The sequence below is a fragment of the Chiloscyllium punctatum genome, chromosome 3 (assembly GCF_047496795.1).
Source record: "Chiloscyllium punctatum isolate Juve2018m chromosome 3, sChiPun1.3, whole genome shotgun sequence".
NCBI classification, from domain to species: Eukaryota; Metazoa; Chordata; class Chondrichthyes; order Orectolobiformes; family Hemiscylliidae; genus Chiloscyllium; species Chiloscyllium punctatum.
In genome coordinates, this window is record NC_092741.1 from 22,588,321 (window position 1) to 22,601,055 (window position 12,735).

Sequence of the window (12,735 nt, forward strand, 5' to 3'; positions counted from 1 at the left end):
GTGTGTGAGAGAGAGTGTGTCTATGTGTCTGTGTGTGTATGTGTGTGTGTGAGAGAGAGAGTGCCTACATGTGAGAGCAAGAGTGTGTCTATGTGACTGTGTGTGTATGTGTGTGTGTGTGTGAGAGAGAGTGTGTCTATGTGTCTGTGTGTGTATGTGTGTGTGTGAGAGAGAGAGTGCCTACATGTGAGAGCGAGAGTGTGTCTATGTGACTGTATGTGTGTCTTTGAATGTTTGTGTGTGTGAGAGTGTGTCTATGTGTGTGAGTGAGAGTGTATGCCTATGTGACTCTGTGTGTGTGTGTGTGTTTGGTGCACGCGTGTGTGAGTGAGAAGCCGCACGTTTTCAGACTGTTCGGACGTGCTTGTTTGGTACTCAGTGCCCTTGATAAGTTGCAGCTTGCTTTTTATGTATCCCTTTGTTTGGAGATCCGATACATACTGCAAGTATCTCTTCAAACTGTTAATCACACATTACATCATCCTCCAAAGAAGACACTACCAAACAAGCACGAATTTCTTTCCTCTGTTATAGGAACAAGGGACATATGACCAGGACTAAGTCATTTGGTCCTTCAGCCTGCCCAATTATTAAGCAAAATCCTGGCATATCTGGTTGTTTTTTCAGCTCCATTTTCCTGTCAGACCCCATAACACTTGACTCCCTTACCTAGCAAAAATCTACCTATTGCAGTCATGTCAGTGACCTCGCTCTCACTACTTTCTGGGGAAGAGAATTCAGCATCCTCAGTTCCCTCTTAAAAGGGAGACCTCTTACCCTTAAACTAGATCCCCTGGTTCCAATATCCCCTACAAGGCGAACCATTCATTTAGTATTCACTCTGACAAGTGTTTCAATATGATCACACTCATTCTTCCAAACACCAGTGGATATGTTTCAGTTCTATATTTATTCATAAGATGAGCCCTTCATCCCAGGAACTTGAGTCAACTGAACCTTTGCTGAACTGCTTCTAACGTAATTATGTCTTTTTCAAAGAAAGGGAATCAAATAAATAAAACTGTGCCCTGCTCCAGATATGGGCTCACTTAGACAGACACAGCTGCAGCACACACTTCTGTTATATCGTCCATCCCCCTTGCAATAAACACCAACATTGCATTTGTCTTCCTAATCATTTGTTGTATTTTCAAACCAACATGGTGTGATTTGGTTATTGGATGACCAAGCATTTTTGTAATGCTAGGTTCTGTGATCTCTCTTTCCATTAAGTAGTATACTTTTCTTCTAGTCTTCCTGCAAAGTGGGCAAGTTCACGTGTTACCACATTATCCTCCATCTGTCAGATTTGTTTCTCACTCACCTAGCTCCTACATTTCCCTCCATAGATTTCATACCTCCTCTTGGCAATTTATTTTCTATCTAGCTTTGTGTTTTAACAAACTTAAATCGGTCTCCTTTTTTTAGTTCATCTGTGAGTTGTGGGATGTGGGTGTCACTGGCTGGGCCAGCATTTATTGCCTGTCCCTAGTTGTCCCTTGAGAAGGTGGTGCTGAGCTGCATGGGATTTTGTACACTATATTGGTTTTGCTCATGCTGGGTATTGGGTCCTTCGTTCTGGTGAGTTGTTGTCTGAGAGTGGTTGTTGGTTTGTGTGCTGTTATGAGTCCTAGTGGTCGCAGTAGTCTGGCTGTCAGTTCGGAAATGCTCTTGATGTATGGTAGTGTGGCTAGTCCCATGCAAGGACTGCACAACACACTACATAGGACAAACAGGAAGACAGCTAACGATCCGCATCCATGAACACCAACTAGCCACGAAACGACACGACCAGCTATCCCTAGTAGCCACACAGGCAGATGACAAGCAACATGAATTCGACTGGGACAACACTACTATTATAGGACAAGCCAAACAGAGAACAGCCAGGGAATTCCTAGAGGCATGGCTCTCATCCACAGATTCTATCAACAAACACATTGACCTGGACCCAATATACCGGCCACTGCAGCGGACAGCTGGAACTGACAACCGGAAGCGGCAGATTCAGACCACTACAAATGCCGGAGAAAAGATCACAGAAGCGCTTCACAGGAGGCTCCCAAGCACTGAGGATGTCACCTAGACAGGGGATGAAACGTCTGCAACACAAATTCCCAGCTCGGCGAACTGAACCACAACAACGAGCACCCGAGCTACAAATCTTCTCCCAAACTTTAAGACTATAATAAAATACAGTGAAAAGCTTTCAGTGAACAGCACCATTTTAAATAACTTAAGAATAAGGAAAAAGAAAGATTTAACTTGAAGACAATCCATCAATCCTGAACTCGCTCATCACTATAGACATGTAAAGAGATTGCACATCCATGATAATGAGAAAGTGGTTGGAGCCCACAAACTGGAAATCCTGAAACCGACATAAAGTGCACTTCAACCCTCACTCCCTCTCTTTCGTCCCACTGTGATGATAGGGTCACCTTGTCATCTAATATTATCCCAACAGTATCCACATCCAGAGGATCATTAGCTGCCACTTCTATCTCCTCCAGTGGGATGCTACTGCCAGACACATATTCCCCTCTTCTTCCTTATCAGCCTTCCGCAGGGACCATTCCCTCTGGGACATCCTTGTCCATTCTTCCTTCACACCCAACACTCCCCCATAGCCAAATGTTACCTTCCCGTGCGACCGCAGAAGGTAAATTACCTGTTTGTTTACCTCCTCCCTCCTCCTTGTCCAAGGAGCCAACATACCTTCCAAATGAAACAATACTTTACCTTCACTCCCCTCAGTCTAGTCTAATGCATTCACTGCTCTACTTTGGGAAAATGAAGCACACATTGGGGTGACCGCTTCACAGAACACCTCCATAGTGTCTGCAAAAAAGATCAAAAAGCTTCCAGTTTCCTGCCACTTCAACACCTCACCCTGTTCCCTGGCCAACATCTCTGTCTCAGTGTAGTGCTGCAGTGCTCCAGAGAAGCTCAGCACAAACTGGAAGAACAGTACCTCATTTTCCGCTGGGGTACTTTACAGACGTTCGGACTCATTATCGAGTTCAACAACTTTAGGGCTTGAGCTGTCCCATGTCCTTACCGCAATCCCCACACACCAGGCCTTGTTATCACATAGCCTACCATTACACACACTGCAGACGCTGGAGATCAGAGTCAAAAAGTGCGGTGCTGGAAAAACACAGCATGTCAGGCAGCATCCAAGGAGCAGGAGAGTTGACATTTTGGACATAAACCCTTCGTCAGGAACCTTCACCACTCATTCTTAGCCACTAACAGCTATTCATCATCCCATCCAGATCCTTATCTACTCCTTTATCTGTCCAACTTTTCTCCTCTCTCTGTGGGCTCTATCTCTACCTGTCGTTTACTCCTTATCCACTCCCCTAACTCTGTCTTCTGCACCTTTTCCTAGCTACCATCAGTTCAGAAGAAGGGTCATTCACGTTAACTCTGATTTCTCGCCACAGATGCTGCCAGACCTGCTGAGCTTTTCCAGAAATTTCTGCTTTTGTTTCTGAGTTTCAGCATCCACAATTCTTTCCGTTTTTATAGGTTTGGAAGGTGCTGTCTCAGGACCTATGGCCTGTTCCTAAAATGCTGCTCCTGTGTGTTGGTGGTGGAGGGAGCTTGAAACTCCTCTTTGCTTCCAGGCAAACAGCACGAGCTCTCACTCTGAACATAACGGAAGTCCCTTATTCTTGGAAGCATTTGGCAAATTTCTGTAAAACATCTCCTTTAAAGTCTTGACATCCTTCTTAAAGGATGTATTTTGTACACCTCGATCAGGAAGAGAGGAGACCTGATCGAGGTGTACACAATAATGAAAGGAATAGATAGAATCAATAGCCAGAGACTTTTCCCCAGGGCAGGATTGACTGGTACGAAAAGTCATAGTTTGAAGATATTAGGTGGAAGGTATAAAGGAGACGTTAGAGGTAGGTTCTTTACACAGAGAATTGTGAAAGCATGGAATGCATTGCCAGTTATGGTGGTGGAAGCAGAGTCACTGGGGACATTTAAGTAACTGCTGGACATGCACATGAATAGCAGTGAGTTGAGGGGTACGTAGGTTAAGTTACTATATTTTACATTAGGATTAAATCTCAGCACAACATCGTGGGCCAAAGGGCCTGTTCTGTGTTGTATTTTTCTACATTCTATGTTAATGTGCAATGTCCAGCATTGAACATAAAACCCAAGCTGAGACCAAACTAGTGAGTCATATGGTATTTGAATAACCTCCACAATTACCTACTCTATTTCTTTATTAAGGAAACTAAGAATCCCTCACAACTTTTTTAATAACCTTCTCAAGTTGTTCCTCCATCTTCAAAGATGAGTGAATACGCCAATGCAAATACCTGAATATTGCAGTTCTTGAAGATTTCAGGACTGAAACAAGATCTCATGTGCTCCGTCACAGAGTTTTATTCTCATCACAAAAATTGAATTCCAATTCTGAAAGTACCATGGCAGGATATGAATACAGAAATTTGTGATCATTAGTTTGGATCCAGTTGGATTACTGTACATGAAAGAGAATCACTGTGCTACCATACCCTTTGTTTGCACAGTGACAGCTGTTGTCTTTTGCCTGAACTAGTTAGTGTCTCAATGATTCCATTAACTGGGGATTGTACTGGGCTCAAGAGCGTACTGTTGGAAAAGCACAGCAGGTCAGGCAGCATTTGAGGAGCAGGAGAGTCGACTTTTCGAGCAAAAGTCCTTCATCAGGTATGAGGCTGTGGGGGGTGGCGGGGTGGTGGCTGGGGGCAAGGTAGTTGAGAGTGCGATGGGTAGATGGAGGTGGGTGTAATGGTGATAGGTCAGAGGGGAGTGGTGGAGTGGATAGGTGGGAAGGTCGCTGGACAGGTAGGACAGGTCATGAGGGAGGTGCTGAGTTGGAAGGTTGGATGTAGGATAAGGTGGGGGAAGGGGAAATGAGAAAACTGGTGAAATCCATATTGATGCCATGGGGTTGGAGGGTCCCGAGGCGGAAGACGAGGCATTCTTCCTCCAGGCATCGAGTGGTTAGGGAGTGGTGATGGAGGAGGCCCAGGACTTGCATGTCCTTGGTGGATTGGGAGGGGCAGTTGAAGTGTTTGGCCATGGGGTGGTGGGGTTGGTTGGTGTGGTTGTCCTGGAGATGTTCTTTGAAGCACTCTGCAAGTAGGTGTCCTGTCTCCCCAGTGTAGAGGAGACCACATCGGGAGCAACAGATACAGTAAATGACATGTGTGGAAGTGCAAGTGAAACTTTGATGGATGTGGAAGACTCCTTTGGGGCCTTGGATGGAGGTGAGCGGGGAGGTGTGGGTGCAGGTTTTGCAATTCCTGCGATAGCAGGGGAAGGTGCTGGGAGGGAAGGATGGGTTGGTGGGGTGTGGATCTGACAAGAGAATCATGGAGGGTATGGTCTTTATGGAAAGCAGATAGGGGTGGGGAGGGAAATATATCTCTGGTGGTGGGGTCCGTTTGTAGGTAGCGGAAATGGCGGAGGCTGATGCGATGTATATGGAGGTTGGTGGAGTGGAAGGTGAGGGCCAGGGGACTTCTGTCCTTGTGGTTGGAGAGATGGGGTTCGCGGGCGGAGGTGTGGCAAATGGATGAGATGCGCTGGAGGGCATCATCAACCATGTGGGAGAGGAAATTGTGTCTTTAAAGAAGGAGACCATCTGGTGAGTTCTGTTGTGGAAACTGTACTGTGGTGATTGGACTGACCCAGAGATCCCAATAACGAATTGGTCAATGATTCCTGTGATCAGGAATGAGATTGACCCAGTAACCCAACAACCCAGTGACTGCACCTACGCAGTAACTCAATTAGCCAGTGATCACACTGGCTCAGTGATTCAATTAACCAGTGATTTCATGAATCAGTAATCAGTCTGGTTCTTTTATTCCATTAACCAGTGAGTCCATTAACCTGTAACCATACTGGCTTAATGATTCCGTTAACCAATGATTGCTAATGACTCAGTGATTGCATAATTCATCTTTCAGGAAAGTTTGCTTCTCTTGTGTCAAATAAGTTGTAGAATAGTTTGTGTCTAACTGGTAGTAAGGGGTTAATTGAGTGATGACTTCCCCCTTCGCTTCTCCAAGAGTCCAGCAGATGGTGATGCAGCCCACAAAGTTCTGGGATCCGCATGTCAGCCTTCCACGAGGTGTCTTGGGAACTGAATATTGGTTCTGGCGCGCTAATAATGACCTTGTTACATTGCTTTTAGCCAATCATCTTGCAAGCATGCACACACCCCCTGGATCAGAGCCATGAGCTACTGCGCTGAAATTACCCACAGTGATTACATCAGTCACAGAGCAGTGTTAGTAACCACACACACACGCATATGCACACATATATACACATGAAAAATACGCACATATATTCACATACACAGACGCACACATGCACACAAACACATGGACACACACACAGACACCCACATACACACAAGCACACACACACGCATTCTGCTGCTTCTATAGGTGATTAGTGTCAGGAGTGTGTGAGTAAGTGAACATTTTTATGTGAGAGTGAGTGAACATTTGTGGGCAAGTGTGTACATGTTTGAGTGAGACTACTTTTGAAAGTGTGGTCGTTGTTGAAATTAGGAAGTGGAAAATGCCAATTTGTCTAATTGCAAATGTGATTGCTGAGTTAATATGGAGCCGGACGTCACAGATAATTTACGTCTCTTTGAAATAGTGTCATGGGGTCTTTATTAGCTTCATAGACCCTCATACTCATCCCATCTGACTTCATCTAAGTCCATTGATATATCCTATTATTTCTATCTCCTTCATGTACTGAACTAGCTTCCCCAGAATGACCTCTAACCAATCAGCTGATGTTTTAGTGAGTCTACATTCTTTCCTACTTTATGTGAAGATGTTGCTCCTGAATTCCTATTAGATCTATTAGGGACTATCATATGTAAATATTCTGGACTCTTGCACAAATGAAAATATCTCTTCTACATTCCATCAAAACTGCTCAGTGATCTTAAAGGCCAAGATCAGGCCAACTCTCAGCTTTCTCTTTTGTGAAGGTAAGCCCCAGTCTGTTTTGCTGTGTCCACAGCCTCTCAGCTTTCTATAATGTATGTTAATCGCCTTTTGTATCATCCCACAGAAACCAGAACTTTGTGCAGTTACACTTAAGTAGGGTGTAGCTTCTGTGTGAAACTCTTCTCAGTGTCTCAGAACTGTTCGGCTCTGAGGGCTGGGAGGTCTTGCCCAGAGGACCTAATGAATACTGTCTAACCAACACTTTATGTACTGAGTCAGACCTCCCTGCTGTCAAGCTTTCCTGCTCATATTCAATTTACTCAGCAAGTATTTAAGCCTACCTGCAATGGGCTGATTTTTTATTTGAGGTTTGAAAATAAGTTATACTTGTGGCGTTACTAATGAAGGGGCACAAATGTGTCACCCAAATGCTGCCTGTTTAGTTACCAGCTAGACGTCAAATATCAGATTAGTTTTACTCCGGAACTCCTTGCCACAGAGAGCTGTGGGGTCAGACACTTGAGTATATTTAAGGCTGAGATAGATAGATTCTAGATCAGTAAGGGAATCAAGGGAGATGGGAAAAGGGCAGGAAAGTGGATGTGAGAAATGTCAGGTTGGCCATAATCCTATGGAAGGTGGAGCAGGCTCAAGGGAGCGATGTGACCTACTCCTGTTCTTATTTCTTATGGGCTGATGGTCGTGGGGTCTTTTAATGCATACAGTACACTGTCAACTGGCACTCTTTTATCCCCAGTTGTTTCTATTATATTCCTGAAGGTGCCACTGAGTCCAGTTTCATAAGCATCCAACTTCATGTTGTGACCCTGGTAGTATGTGGGCAATAGAAGAATATGACAGAAGAAATGGAAGCATAGAGAGACAATCTCTGAGAGATAGGCTAGCTTCACACATGAGCTGTCAGCCTCTGTACACTTGGTGGCACTCTTACCCAGGACCCAGGGATGTGTTTCAGGGATGAATGGGGCTAATATTGGGCAGGTCAGGAGCAGCAGTGGTTCATGTCCCTGGCCCTACTCTCACCTACAGGGACAAGAGATTCAACAGCTCAAGAGAGCACATTTCTCAGGTGTGAAACTCTGCAGTCTGCTGTTGCGATGTTTGAAAATGTGCTGGACAATTTGTGTGCAGTAAGACCCCACAAACAGCACTGAGCAGACTGTGTACTTTAGCTACAGTTTGATGAACATATTCACCATTTTGCTGGAAAAGCTGTCCCCCGACAAAATGTCCTTCTTTGGAATAATGCCACAGATGACATTTATATTCAGGAGAGTGTATCTGACAGAAGTATATGGGAAGCTTGAACTTTAAATGCCAAGATAAACATGACTCTAATTCCTCGTGAGTTAGTTAAAATTATGCCCAGACATGTTTAAACATCAACATTTTTAAGCCCACATCATTTGTGGTCTGCTTCCTGGCATTCTGTTAAATACTGGCTGCAGACCAGGAGAAGCTATACACTTCCCTAAACTATTACATTTTCCTTTAATTGTTTTGGCAAGGATTCAACTGAATTGGTTTCGGCAGTGTTGAAAACTTTCCCTCCTTTATGTGTTTTTATATCAAAGGGTTGGTCCCCATCCAAAGTTTCACAGTGAGATGATGTTGCAATCTATCCCATCCTTTCAACATCGCCTTAACTAGAAGTGAATTCAAACAATTGGGCCGAAAGTTGAGTGGACCTGTATTTTCTCTGGTATGAAACTCCCAGTTTCCCAATTTCTCCTGCTTTACACAACGACTTGCATTTATGTAGCTTCCTCCAATGTAGTAAAGCTTTCCAAGGTACCTCAGATGATGATGGTGCAACTCCAAAGGGAATGCAGAAGGAGCATAACCTGGAAACATATGTGTGAAAGATAGCTATGCAGTTGAGAAAGTAGCTAAGAAATGCTTTTTTTGTGAGTTTTACAAATGGAGGACTTGATTCTTGAAGGATATTGCCTGAATTTAAAAAAAAAATGAGTTCAGAGCTATGGGGAAAAAGTGAGGGACTTGATGAGTCACACTTACAGAAAGTCATAAAAGACGTTTTGGACCAAAGGGCCTCTTTCTATGTTGTAACCATTCTCTGATTCAGTGATTCAATGAGGCATAGTTAACAAGATATTAGGTGACATGAGCAAACCAACAGAGGTTGGTTTTAAAAAGTGTCTTAAAGAAGGTGGTGAGAAGGAACTCCAGAACACATAAGCTGAGAGTTCAGACTCCAATAGTTGGTCAAAGCGAGTGGGAGAAATGCTCAAGAGAAACCAAAAGGTGAGCCCTTGTAACTTGCTCTTCCTTTTGCTATGTCTCCTATGATGGTTTGAGATTACTTAGAAGACTGGAATGAATTCACAAGCATTTTTCATGATAACCTACAGCATAGAAACAGGCCCTTCGGCCCAACAAGTCCACACCAACCCTCCGAAGAGTAACCCACCCAGACCCATTCCCCATGAATAATGCACCTAACACTAAGGGCAATTTCGCATGGCCAATCCACTAAACTTGCCCACCTTTGTGTTTTTGGGAGGAAACCGGAGCACCCGGAGGAGACCCACACTGACATGGAGAGCACGTGCAAACTTCCCACATGGTGGGAATTGAACCTGAGTCCCTGGCGCTGTGAGGCAGCAGTGCTAACCACTGAGCCACCATGCCACCCATAATAATTAATATTCCTGTTTCATGCAATTCTAACATTTTGTTGAACCTTGGCCATAATATCTCTGTGGCTTCCCTCAGTGTCTCATTTTATACACAGTGATTACCTCTCTTTCCCTGTTCTACAGGAAACAGAGCCTTCGGTCCAACTTGACCACGTTCCAAAACTAAACTAGCCCCACTTGCCTGTACTTGGTCCATTTCCCTCCAAACATTTCTTATTCATGTACTTATCCAAATATCTTTTAACCATTATAACTGTAACCGCATTCACTTTCTCTGCAAGTTCATTTCACACATGAACCAACATTTGGGCGGCACGGTGGCACGGTGGTTAGCACTGCTGCCTCACAGCGCCAGGGACCCAGGTTCATTTCCCGCCTCAGGCGACTGACTGTGTGGAGTTTGCACGTTCTCCCCGTGTCTGCGTGGGTTTCCTCCGGGTGCTCCGGTTTCCTCCCACAGTCCAAAGATGTGCAGGTCAGGTAAATTGCCCGTAGTGTTAGGTAAAGGGGTAAATGTAGGGGAATGGGTGGGTTGCGCTTCGGCGGGGCGGTGTGGACTTGTTGGGCTGAAGGGCCTGTTTCCACACTGTAAGTAATCTAATCTGTGTAAAAAAAAGTCCTTACATCCTTCTCCTCTCACCTTAAAAATATGCCCCATAGTTTTGAACTCCCCCACTATAGAGAAAAGCCATATGTCATTCACCTTACCTATACCCCGTCATGATTTTATAAACCTCTAAAAGGTCACACCTCAAACTGTGATGCTCCAGTGAAAAATGTCTCAGTCTATCCAGCCTCTCCCTATAACTCAAATCCTCCACTCCCAGCACCATCCTGTTAAATCTTTTCTGACTGTTCTCTAGCTTAATAATATCCTTCCTATAGCAGGGTAGCGAGAACTGCAACCAATTGCTCAGACTTTGGGATTGACAAATAAATAATCCTATGTGTACTGAAGCACACAACTCTAGTTTGACCTTAAAATAAATAATTCTGCTCGGATGGATAATCAAAACCCATATCACTGCCTAAAAGAAGGTCAGCTCAATTACATAAAGTGAAATGAATTATACCACTCAGAGACAGGCCATTCAACCTGTTGATTATTTTCCACGCAAAGGTCCTGTTCTCCTCAAATAAAAGCAAGATATTGTGGATGTTGGAATCTGGAAAATACACAGAGAATGCTGGAGAAACTCAGCAGGTCTCGCAGCAGAGAGAAACAAGACTATCATTTCAAGACCAACATGATTTTTCTTGGGAACTGTCATCCTCCTTCGTTGTATCCCTATTAACATAACCTTCCATTCCTTTCGCCCTCATGTGCTGATCCAGCTTCCAGTTCAATGCCTCTAATATGCTTCAATCCTATCTGGCGCGTCTCACTTTCTAACCACACTCTTTGAGTCAAATCTAAAGCAGCTTATTCAGAAAACTGAACGACAATTGCCGTGTTATTGTTTCCACTGGCATTTCCCATAAATCAGATGGGTTGCCAGTGAATTTTGCTCTGAGCAAGAAAGTTGCCGTGTTCATGTTGAGTGAGCGCGCATTTTGTAGAATCACATGCAGAAGCAGAAATGGTGAAGACATGTGCTTTCCCGTTTGTCACTCTTCTGTCATCACTTGGCAGTATTGCTCACCACACGCACAGAAGGGACACTATCTGCATTGCCAGCACTTCCGATTCATTCACTAGTCCTGAGATTTGCGAAATTTTGAACAAAAAAATCCTCTTTAGCCGATGAATCATGTGGCAAATCTAAACAAAGCTTTGTGTGGGTGAGACATTCCATGCAGGAGTCAGAGTTACCAGGTCTGGAAAGAAAAAGTTGCGTTCACATAGCACCTTTCATTACCTCAGGACGTTGGAAAGTGTTTTGCAGCCAGCGTAATGATTCTGAGGTGTAGACACTGTTGTAATGCAGGAAGCATTCAGAACTTGTTGACTGAGAGACAAATATTGGCCTGGATAGCTGCTCTTCTTCGAAATATTGTCATCAGGTCTTTTACATTCACAGCAGAGGGCAGATGAAAGACAGTATCTGACAGTGCTGCACTCCTGCAGTGATTGGTTTGATTGCTCAGGTCTCAACCCGCAACCTTCTGACTCAGAATGCTTCCAGTTTGAACAAGGCTGGCACAGCAGCAGGCCACCAGCAGGAGGCAGCACAATGGCTCGAGGAGATCAGGAGCCAGGTCTTTGGGTTTTGGAGATGAACGGGGTTCAGAATTCATTACTCAGGACAGAAGACAAGGTTTCTGGACAAGGAGGCAAACAGGATTCAGAGTTTCTGGTCCAAGAGACAAGTAAGATTCAGAGTTCCTGGTCTAGCAGTATGGCAGGATTCAGAGTTCCTGGTTCAGGAATACAGCAGTAGTCACAGTTTGGGTAGCCAAAATCAGAAATGGTTCAGAATCTGCAAACAGAAGACCGGCAGGAAAATAATCCATTGTGTCTAGGAGACCATTGGATTGTTTTCAGCATTGTAGCATTCCTGCACTGTCACCCTATACCCTAAACCTGACCCTAACCCTAAACCTTCAACTTAATCTTAACCCTAATCCTAAATCTAATTCTAACTGTAACCCTAATCCTCACCTTAATCTTAGTCCTTACACTAACCCTAACCCTAACCGTTAGATTAACACAAAATTTAAGCTAAATGTTAGTCCTAACACTAATCCTAATCCTAATCGTAATTCTCAACCTAATCCTACTCTTAATCCTGATCTTAACCCAAACAATAATCCTAATCTTAACCCAAACTAATCCTAATCAAAATTCTAACCCGAACCCTAACCCTATCAAAATCCTAACCCTAACCCTAACCACAATCCCAATCCTAACCCCATCCCTAAACCATCCCATAATATTCTAACTGTGTTCAAGCCAGTGCAGGCAGCAACTTGTGTAGATGTCATTCTAACATTTTTGTCAAGATTGAAAGTGAGAAATCAATGGTACTCCAGGTACCTCTCTACCCTCGGCTAATTATAGCCTTAATACTCACTTCAACCTAAAGTTAGGGAAGACCAATCCTGGCAATAGCTCTAATGCT